Source organism: Pan troglodytes, chromosome 12, assembly GCF_028858775.2.
Source record: "Pan troglodytes isolate AG18354 chromosome 12, NHGRI_mPanTro3-v2.0_pri, whole genome shotgun sequence".
Lineage (NCBI taxonomy): Eukaryota > Metazoa > Chordata > Mammalia > Primates > Hominidae > Pan > Pan troglodytes.
Genome location: NC_072410.2, coordinates 58,247,523 through 58,257,965, shown reverse-complemented (window position 1 = coordinate 58,257,965; position 10,443 = coordinate 58,247,523).

Sequence of the window (10,443 nt, the reverse complement as noted above, 5' to 3'; positions counted from 1 at the left end):
GCCTAAACTGACCTCCTGTGGGAAATAAGGACTGCAATGCCACTTGTTATGGTAAGCTTGGAGAGCCAGAGGTGACAGCAGGTCATGCAGGAGTAAAGCATTTCTTACAGCTAATAAAGCCAGAGTTTAAAATAATCATGACACCAATTTCTATAATAATCCTCCACAGTTTTATAAAGAAACAGTGTAAAAACTGCTAATCCTTAAGACTATGCTCTAATTCACCAGAATGTGCCTTACATATAATTTCACTGAATTATCATTTTATTTAAAATCTAGCCAAAATTAGCAGTGTATTAGGCAATATTTAGAATAGCGTTTGTAAAATATACTTAGGGATTTTTTTACTCTAAATTATTGCAGCTGTTCCAATATTAGAGAGCACAGATTTCTCCTAATGCAGTAACAACGACCTTTAGCTCAGCATAAAATGGTGTTTAGTGTTATAATAAAAAGTGAATAAGGAAGAGATGCCCCAAATGATGAGAAACTGCTGAAAACATTTATTTAAATGAGAATCTTCATGGAGTAGTGTGGTCTGTTACTCTAAGATTCTAATTAACCATGTATCACACATTTTTTAAATCCTCAGATTTAAAAAATCATACACGCTATGGAGCACAAGACCACAGTCTTTTATTAGAAGAGGCTGGAAATAGATCTGCTCTCATAAGTCTCTGATTAAAGTCGACACCGAGGTCACCTCACAGGTTGGTTTGTTTTAAGGCAACTAACTTTCTTTTTGGTTTTGTAAATGATGTAAATCCTTGACTTGAGAGTCCCCTTCAATCCTTCAGAATTAAGTATATAATTTTAACAAAATTCAACCTCCTAACTTGAAAGGGCAAATACTGGCCTTTTTATATAGGTTGTGCTTTAAAAAACATATCTGGTCTGGTTAATTCATAGCCATCGTTTCTCTCTCCTATGAGAGAATTACTCATAACTGGTGCCAATGCAGCTAGATGTGAAAGAAGCACTGTATCTGAAGGCATATTAGACACTGTGGGGTACCAAACAGGGAAAAGACATCTACCACTTACTCTTAAAGAATTTAGGATTTAGCTGGAAAGACAAGATGTGTACATTCAAAATACATGTAAACATGAATGTCGATAGATAATTAGAGTCAGCCTGAGAAGGCAGAACATAGCAAGCTACAGAAGGTTGGGGAGGACAGAGCTTGCCATGTCTTGGGTGATGGGGGTAGGTGGGGAGGGTCTAAAGCAATGGTCTCCAACCTTTTTGGCACCAGAGACTGATTTTGTGGAAGGCAATTTTTCCACAGACAGGGAGTGGGGGGATTGTTTTGGGATGATTCAAGCACATCACATTTATTGTGCACTTTATTTCTATTATTATTACATTGTAATATATTATGAAATAATTATACAACTCAACATAATGTAGAATCAGTGGGAGCCCTGCACTTGTTTTCCTGCAACCAGACAGTCCCATCTGGGGGTGATGGGAGACAGTGAAAGATCACCAGGCATTAGATTCTCATATGGAGTATACAACCTAGATCCCTCACATGAGCAGTTCACAATAGGGTCCACGCACCTATGAGAATCTATTGCCACTGCTGGTCTGACTGGAGGTATCTCAGGCGGTAATGCAAGCAATGGGGAGCAACTGTAAATACAGATGAAGCTTCGCTCATTCGTTCACCATTCACCTCCTACTGTGTGGCCTGGTTCCTATCAGGCCACCAACTAGTACCAGTCCATGGCTGGGGGTTGGGGACCCCTGGTCTAAAGGACTTTAGCCATGTTTCTAAGGACCTAAATCCCCTTTGCATGTTTACAGGCACAAAACTCATCAGTATATACTAACTTCGGGTTTGATCTGTGGGGCCAGGGTTGTGTTTCCTAATGCTCAATGATGTCGTTGAAATTCTAGCCTCCCAAGAAAAGAGTTCAGGGAGGAAATTTATGTTCTTTAATTACAAAACACATGGGTCTCTGGTAGAGAGCAGACCCTTCCTTAAACGAAGCCTGGAGCAAAGAAAGGCCTGCTTTGTGGACTATCTACAAGGAATCACAGCATACGTGCATTGAATGTACTCAAACTTCAGCTCCATGCATTTATCACCAAAATATAGAACAAAGCAAAAAACTGTTTAAACACTATACATGGGTGCCATGGCTCACGCTTTAATCCCAGAGCTTTGGGGGGCCAAGGCAGGAGGATCACTTGAGGCCAGGAATTGGAGACCAGCCTGGCCAACATAGCAGGACCCTGTCTTTAAAAAAAAAAAAAAAAAAAATTAAATTATCTAGATGTGGTGGCACGTGCCTGTAATCCCAGCTAGCTGGGAAGCTGAGACAGGAGAATTGATTGAGCCCAGGAGTTTGAGGCTGCAGTGAGCTGATAGCATTCCTGTACTCCAGCCTGGGTGACAGAGCAAGACTCTGTCTCAAATAAATCAATAAATAAATACCACAGGGACAATTCCACCTGTCATCCCATTGAAAGAAAAAGGAGCCGAAGAATGGGGATGTGATTCAAATGTGCCTTCAGTTGGTTCTGCTTCCTGGGTCTCTCATAGTTAAGCCTTCTAGCTCCCTGAAGTGTTACGCCAGTGTGCAAAGATACCGTCAGTATTTCTTATGCACAGCCACTAACCACAAGCCAAATCTTTCCTCAGCCAAAGAAACAAAGATCTGTTGACTTTTGTATCTAGCCCGGGGGTGAGACGGGCTTCCACTGTTTATCCTGAGCGGACGGTTTTCTTGTTTAATCGTGGTAGCCTGCTCCTTGATAGCAGACTTCATTCTATGAGCTCTGGCTCTAGACACAGCATTATCCACTAATACTTTCTGTGGTGTTGGAAATGTACTATAATCTCCACTGTCCAGTACAATGGCTACTAGCCATATTTAATTGAGCATTAGAGTGACTAAGGAACTGAATTTTCCATTGTATGTCATTTTAATCAGTTTAACTATAAGTGGCCACATGGGGCTAGCGTCTACTGTACCGGAAGTGTGGGTGTGGAACATCACGAGCTGCTGGGCTTATGTTTGGTCTGGACACACAGAGAACACCAGGGGCTGCAGAAGTTCCTTATTTAAACCCAAGTCATGTTCGCCCTCAAGTTCAGGAAAGGCTAGGTGCTTTCTAAAGGCTAGTGGAGGCCTAGTTGTATACAACACACAGGTGCTCCTGGTAAAGAAGTCATCCTAAGGGAAGAAGTGCTCAGGCGGTTCGATGCAGGAAGACAGGCAAGTTGAGAAGGAAGTGGCAACTCTGTGGTCCCAGGCCCCACTCAGTGGAGCCACACTTGGGTGCTAGAACAAGGACGTGGCCATAAACCCCCTGCTTCCTCATGAACCCCACTCCCTGGAGCACAAAAGGGGAAGGTAGTGGCAGATGGGCAGCTTTCCTCATTCAGTCTTGCAGCCAGCCTGCATTTCCCAAGCAGTGTGTAAATGCTCGGCATGGTGCTGGGCAGTGGTGTTGGCAGCTGCAGCAGTACCTACTCAGGCCTGCTTTTAACAACCTCTGTACAGCTGTCAGCAGTGACAGCGATGCCATCATCGAGCATCAGGAGTATAGCTGTCTATTTTGGAATTCTAGTGACGATCAGGAGCTTTTATTTCCATTTTTATGTCCAATCCATAGGTGGCTGGTCTCCTATGAACAAGCCTTGGGTTCACCTGAAGCCAACCCAGAAGAAGGATGTGGCGCTTTGCTGAATCCTCAAGAAGCAAACCTACTCCAGAAAGCATTAGGGAGCAAGGAATTTTACTATTTTGTGGGAAGAAGTGCATTTTATCACATACCACCCAAAAAACTAGGGCATAAAATCCCTGTTAGACTTTTTTTTTCTCTTCCAAGTCTCTCTTAGCTTCTATTCCCTCTCAGGACCCTCTTTTAGGCAGCTTCTAAATATCCCCTGGCTCCCTTCCTTATGCAGAGCTATTTGGCCACTACACGCTCTCCTGGGGGCTTTTTAAAGCATTCATCCTGCATGGGCCATTTTCCACCACAGGGGAGATTTGCCCCTAAGAAAAGTAGGATTTCTCTATCATTTCATTTGTTAGTTTCTTTAACACCCGGCCTCAAGTCCAGAGGAACTCAAGGCAGCAAAAAGTGAAAACACCAAGACAGGTGAGAAGGAAAAAGGCCAGGCACCTCCTGGTGCTTTCTAGTCTCAGGACTCAGGTTTAATGTCTCCTCTTCAACTTCCCCACCTTTATCCTAAAGAGTTCCCCTTTCCTCTCAATGTTGTCTTCTCTGTATGCTTGCTTAATATCCATCTCTCCCATTAGAGAATAATTTCCACCAGGGCAGGTACCATACTAGTCTTATTCTACTGCATCCTGAGCACCTAGCATGATGTTTAACACATAATACATAACAAATAAGCCAGACACGGTGGCGCATGCCTGTAATCCCAACACTTTGGGAGGTGGAAATGGGAGGATCACTTGAGGCCAGGAGTTCAAGACCAGCCTGGGCAATATAGCAAAACACAGTCCCTTCCATCACCTACAAAAAAAAAAGTAAATAAATAAATGTTTGTTGAATGAATGAATGGTAGCCAAGATGTGGTATTCATTATATATCACTGTGCAAAAAATTATTCCAAAATTTAGAGGCTTAAAATGATAACAAACAGTTAAGATCTCACAGAGTTTCTGTCAGGAAACTGGGAACAGCTTAGCTAGGTAGTTCTAACTCAGGGTCTCTCAGGTTATATACAGTTAAGCTATCAGCCAGAGCTGCAGTCACTTGAAGCCTTGATTGGGGCTAGTGGATTCACTTTTCAACGTGGCTCATTCACATAGCTGTTAGCCGCACGAAATTCTCCACAGAACTGCTTGAGTGTAGTCACAACGTGGCAGCTGTGTTCCCTTTAGGGACTGATACAAGAGTGAACAAGGTAGAAGCTGCAATGTCTTTGATGCCCTAGCCTCAGAGGCCGCCCTTCCACAATATCCCATTTCTTACTTAGGTTAGCCCTATCCAATGTGAGCAGGAACTACACAAGGTATGAATATACCAGGAAGTGAAAATGTTGGGAGCCATCTTGGAGACCAGCTACACAGATGGCTAATTCTGGCAAATTCTCAGAATTATTTGAGTGGTTGTAGAATTCCTAGAAGGTAAATGACAGTGGAGCCAGAGAAATGCTGTTCATGGCTATTATGTTTCCCTAGTATTACACCCCCCACCCCCTACTACTGTTGCCTGGGATTAGTGTTTTCTATAGAATGTCTTCACTTGTACATCCAGATCGTCAGAGTAAACTATAACAAAGAGAGCATGAAGAACCCAGAAATTCCTAGTGGATTGAAAATAGCAAAATTCCACTTATGAAATACGATGACAAAGTCTTCCTAAAATTATGGTAGAGGGTAGAAAATCAGTTCTTATTGGGAACCTCAAATAAACATAAATGTTTTTGAGAAAAGTACTCACTTTTTTTTTCAGTTCAAAGAGAAATATAACTACTCAGAAAATGTGTGAGTTTTCCTTGTCTTCAAGTTTGATGTTTGGTTTTAATGGAATTGGATAGGAAGATAGACTGAGGTACCAAAATCCATTACTAGCCTGCATCAAAGGGCACAGACTCAAATGCCTACAAGGGGAAAGCATGTGATATTAAAGAAGTAAAATGGGCCACATGGGCAGCTGCCACCCAGACCTAGCCATTGTTGCCATAAATAAATGTGAGCCCTTTATTGCCAAAGCTTCTGGATTTTCTTTTAAAAGAAAAGCCAATATCTATTAAATGTTACATGTGAAAATAATTTTAACTATGTGGATTAATATGGCCCTTGATCTGGCATACTAGCCGTCAATTTGCAATCTTTGCTATGAGTTAAATAGCAGATGGAGTAATAACCAAGCACCTGAATGGGTCCTGGCTACTGCTTGGGGGCGGAGTGGCGGGGGGCCCTTTTGAGAGGCTACTTGGCCTTTTGAGTTCTTCCAATTTACTGAGGAATTTTTCCATTCTCCTTTTCACAGACATTCTCTGCATATCTGAGAGTTGGGGGTAGGAGAGAGGGGGAAACATGACAAAAAGGAGTAAGAGAGTCTCATAACTCAATGGACATAGAAGCTGAAAGGAACAGCACACTAAAGCATTCTCATGCCACCGTTGGAGCTCCTCGTAGGTGAAAGGACCTTCCAAATGAAATCACTTCTGTAGACTCTAGCAGGACAACCAGCTCCTTACATAGTCAAAGAGAAAACCAGCTTTTGGCTTTCCTCCCTCCTCGGTAATAAAATCATCTGGGACTCCAAATGTCATTGGCTGTGCAATCGGGGTGCCTTCTTCATATCAGGCAGTGGTTTTGAGTGAAGTCAGTGCCTCTCCACTCAGAGACGCTGTGCAAAGGAAAAGAACATGAAGACAGACACATTAGGATTTAAATCTTGCCACTTACCAGCTACATGGCCTCCTTGTGTAAGTTTTGACAAGTCTGAGCCTCATTTTTCTTGTCTGTAATATGGGATAGCAAAAATCATCCTTATAAGATTATTGTAAGGATTAAACAAGAGAAGACTCCTAACCATTACGGTTACATCAGGGTGACAATTCTCTCACCTGATATTTTATATTCTGGGCCTTAACTTCGCAGTTCATAGTCTACCCGAATAGTAGAGCTTGCAAGTTTCTCACATTGCAGATGAGAAAAACCAGTCCAGAGTGGTTAGGTGACTTTGTCAATGGTGGGACTTTGCTCCTCACTGCTTGTCAGGACCCTGTGTAAGTCTCCCTGAGATGACACAAGTGGGAACCAGCTCAGGAAGAATGATGAATGGCCCAAGACAGCAATGTTCTGTCTGGGCTGCTGAGGCCACTTAGTGGTGAGCTGGGACCCTGGCTACTGTCTTGGTTGATCCTACAGGAGAGGCTCATGTGCCTGACCCACCTCCCAGCCATGGTTGGAAGGGATTAATTAGTGGCTGGGAATGCAGCTGTGACAGCCATCCTTATTCCAGTGAGCCACCCGAGTGTACCCAGCAGCTACAGCCAGATGGAAAACAACGGCTTAGGCCTTAACGAGCTTGTTCAGCTGTAATTCTGGGGAGTCCTGAGAGCCCTGCTAATTACCCCATTTTGTTGTCATTGTTGTTGTTTGGTTTTGCTTTGTTTTTTGTTCGTTTCAGGTTTTCCTCACTGAGCAGGCCCCTGCTTTGGTTAGCTTGTCTCAGTTGTCCATACTATCACATACCACTTTCCAGGCAGATTTCAAATAATTTGCAAATGCAGGAGTACGAGACTGTGTTTGTAGTTGCCTGGATTCAAGCCTTCCTCAATTTGCCTGAATGGCTTCCATTTTTAACCCAGAGAGCACACTTCTCTTTCTAATCCATTCTAGCTCCTGTTACAACCTACCCAAGGCACTGGAGGAGAGAGGAGACAGGTTTTCTTTTATCCACAAAACGTAACTCCCTGGTTAGGCAATGAAAAAAGCACCAGGCTCTTTTGAGGTCAGGAGGATGAGGTGTAGTGCCCTGTCACAGGCTTTTCTGAAAAACAGTACATGAAACACTGCCTGCTGCCCCTACCATAAAAGTGAAATGAAAAGTTGAACTGTGTTCACATGACAGTAAGTTCAAGGTACACCCTACCCTACCCACTCCAAGGCCTAAAAAAGGAGAAATTCCTGTGCTCTAAATTTGCTACAAGTGGGATGTATGAATGAAACAGAGTACCAAACAGACGAGCAAGTTCTGGGTGGCTGATGGTCTGCAGTTGGTGACGGACACCACGGAATCATGCTCCAGAGACCACCCACCCTCCCGGGGCAAGGCCTGGGGTCTCACTCTGGAGATGAGGTCCTGCCTGTAGAAGGTGCCTGTGAAGAATTCAAAGCTCTCTGGAAGGACAGTATATCGGCCTTAGAGATCTGAGACGTGAAGCCAGGTCTAGGGTGAGAGGGGACTGACAGAAGGCATGGAGCTCATTCGTGAAGTGATCTAATATTGCCATTTTACAGGTAAGGAAGCTGAGGCCCACAGAGATGAAGCCAATTGCTTAAAGTCACACGGTTTGGAATAGATGTAGAAACAAAATCCAGATCTCTTGCTTCCTAAGCCAGGACTCTTTGCAGGAAAAAAGCCAGTAGCAGGAGGTGGTGTGAGAAGCTGAGGTGAGATGGGAGTTACCAAGGCTGCTAAAGAGGCTCTGAAAGGAAAGTAGTCAGATACTCAAATCTGTCCTATGTTTCCCAAGGATTATCACAGCTTATAGAGTAGTGAAAAGTGACCCCTACCCCCAAGAAACTGAATTTTGCTTCAAGGGTAAGGGAAACATCAGAAAGAGAGAAGGGTCATATTCTATGTATGTATGTATGTATGTATGTATGTATATAGAGATGAGGTCTCCCTGTTACCCAGGCTAGTCTTGAACTCCTGGGCTCAAGCAATCCTCCTGGCTCAGTCTCCCAAAGTGCTGGGATTACAGGCATGAACCACTACACCTGGCCTCAATTTAGTTAGATGCCTGGCAAAAGAGAAGGGCTGAAATGAAGCACTCTCAGGTGAACGTGGAAGCTGTCTACAAACACAGTAGTCTTCTGGAATCATTACAGACAGTAGAGATCTATAGAAATGCTTCCAGCAGAAAGTCTGTTGAAAGGGAGCAGAGACAGATTTATCATCTGTGGCACCTAAAAATGACATAATTATGCTAAGACAGGGGCCAAGAACCAACGTTGCCAGGCATGCCCACTGGCAACCCTGCAAACAGGCACTGGTTTGAAGAGATGGCTCACCCACGGGTCCTGGGATTTTCCATTTTGTGGAGGACTGTTCACTTCCATGAAATGGGGAAGGACAAGGTTCTAAGGGGCCTTCCAAGATCGGTCAAGTGATGAGACTATGGACACTGAGAAGACATGGGGTGGGGATAATGAGGAGGATGGGGATGCAGGACCCCAAGTTTCCCTAAGTCTATTGGACCTCCATACCCTGAACCAGGGCCCTGAGCAGTCCACATGGGGGAGGGACAGTGCATGTATTTGGCTCCCTGGTGGACAGGAGGTCAAGTCCAATGGGCTGAATAGCAGAAACTGCTGCAGAGCTGGGGCTTGCTGCATCTGCCTGTTTCACTGAAGCTGAGGGAAAGGGCACTCGATTCTGAAGTTCTGCAGACGTTCTACTGGGGTGTCTGTGGTTCTGTGAAGTACATGACATTGTCTTCACAGCCATATCCTCCAGTTTCTGGTCTTCTCCCTCCCACCCACACTCCCAAGAAGATGAATGTTTCACTTCGTCCACTAAATGACCCATAAGTTAATATGGGAGTTCCAGGTGGTAGAGGACACCAAGGTCAAGTGTCACCTGGGTCTCAAGGGAGGAAAGGTGCTAAGAATGGCCCGGCTCTGCTGTAGGTAAATTTCTCTCCATCTCACTCCACCAACCTCCTCATCCCCCTGCATTCTAGATATATGCTGCAGTCACAAACAGCTCTTGAATCTCAGGGACTTAAAACAACAAAGTTTATTTCTTGCTTGTCGCTTCATGTCCCTCTCAGGTGGGTAGAGGGTGCTGAGCTCCTCATCATCCTCACTCCGATCCAAGCTGATGGAGACTCCATCATGGGCACCAGTCACCCTGGCGTAAGCACTTAACACATGGGCCTAGTGTTTCTTATGATGAAATCTGTTTTCTCCCATGATGTAGTTCTTTTGAAGATGGCATAATCAGGGACAGAAAGAATGAGAATTCTCATTACAGGGCAGTAAAAAGTCCAAATAATAAAGATTTGGGAAACCGATTCCCAATTTTAAAACTGCCAGTTACTAGCTATGTGACCCAGGGTTATTCATACACGCTGTGAACAGTTTCTGTGGTCTTATCTATAAAATCAGCAACATTGATTTGGGTCATGTGAATGTGCTTTAAGATGTAGGCTTTGTCATCAGGCATAATAAATTTTAGCCCTCAATTTATTGATGGTTTTCAGGTCATTGACAGTGAGCCCAGTCATCCAGGCTCTGGCCCAAGCAGGACTCAGGCCCCTGTCCATTCCCTGGTGAGAGGAGCCAGGTGGTAGCGTTGTGGGGGTCCTCAGACTCACACTACACTTCAGGTGGTCAATGCGCATTCCTGTAGTCATTGCATCCTATGGCCTCTGGTCTCAGAAGGGCTCGGTTTCTGGAGGAAACACTTAAAAAGTGCCTCTGCTTGTCAAACACCACTTTGAGACCTTCAGAGAGCGTGAATGCAAGACTTCCTCTTTTCTGCTCTTTATCTGAATTGCAAAGGGCAGCTCGTGTTTCCAAGAGCTCATGGTTTGCTACAGATCACACAGCCTGTGCCCTCCTGACAGGCTCCCCCTGTATCTGCCAGCAGGCCACCTTCTGAAGCACTAAGATGCCCAGTCCAGTCTTTTCTGACAGACTCTTGCCTGGACAAGAAGGACTGACAAGCTTCCTATAAGCATTTGATAAAGCAGAAGATTGTTTTTTAATC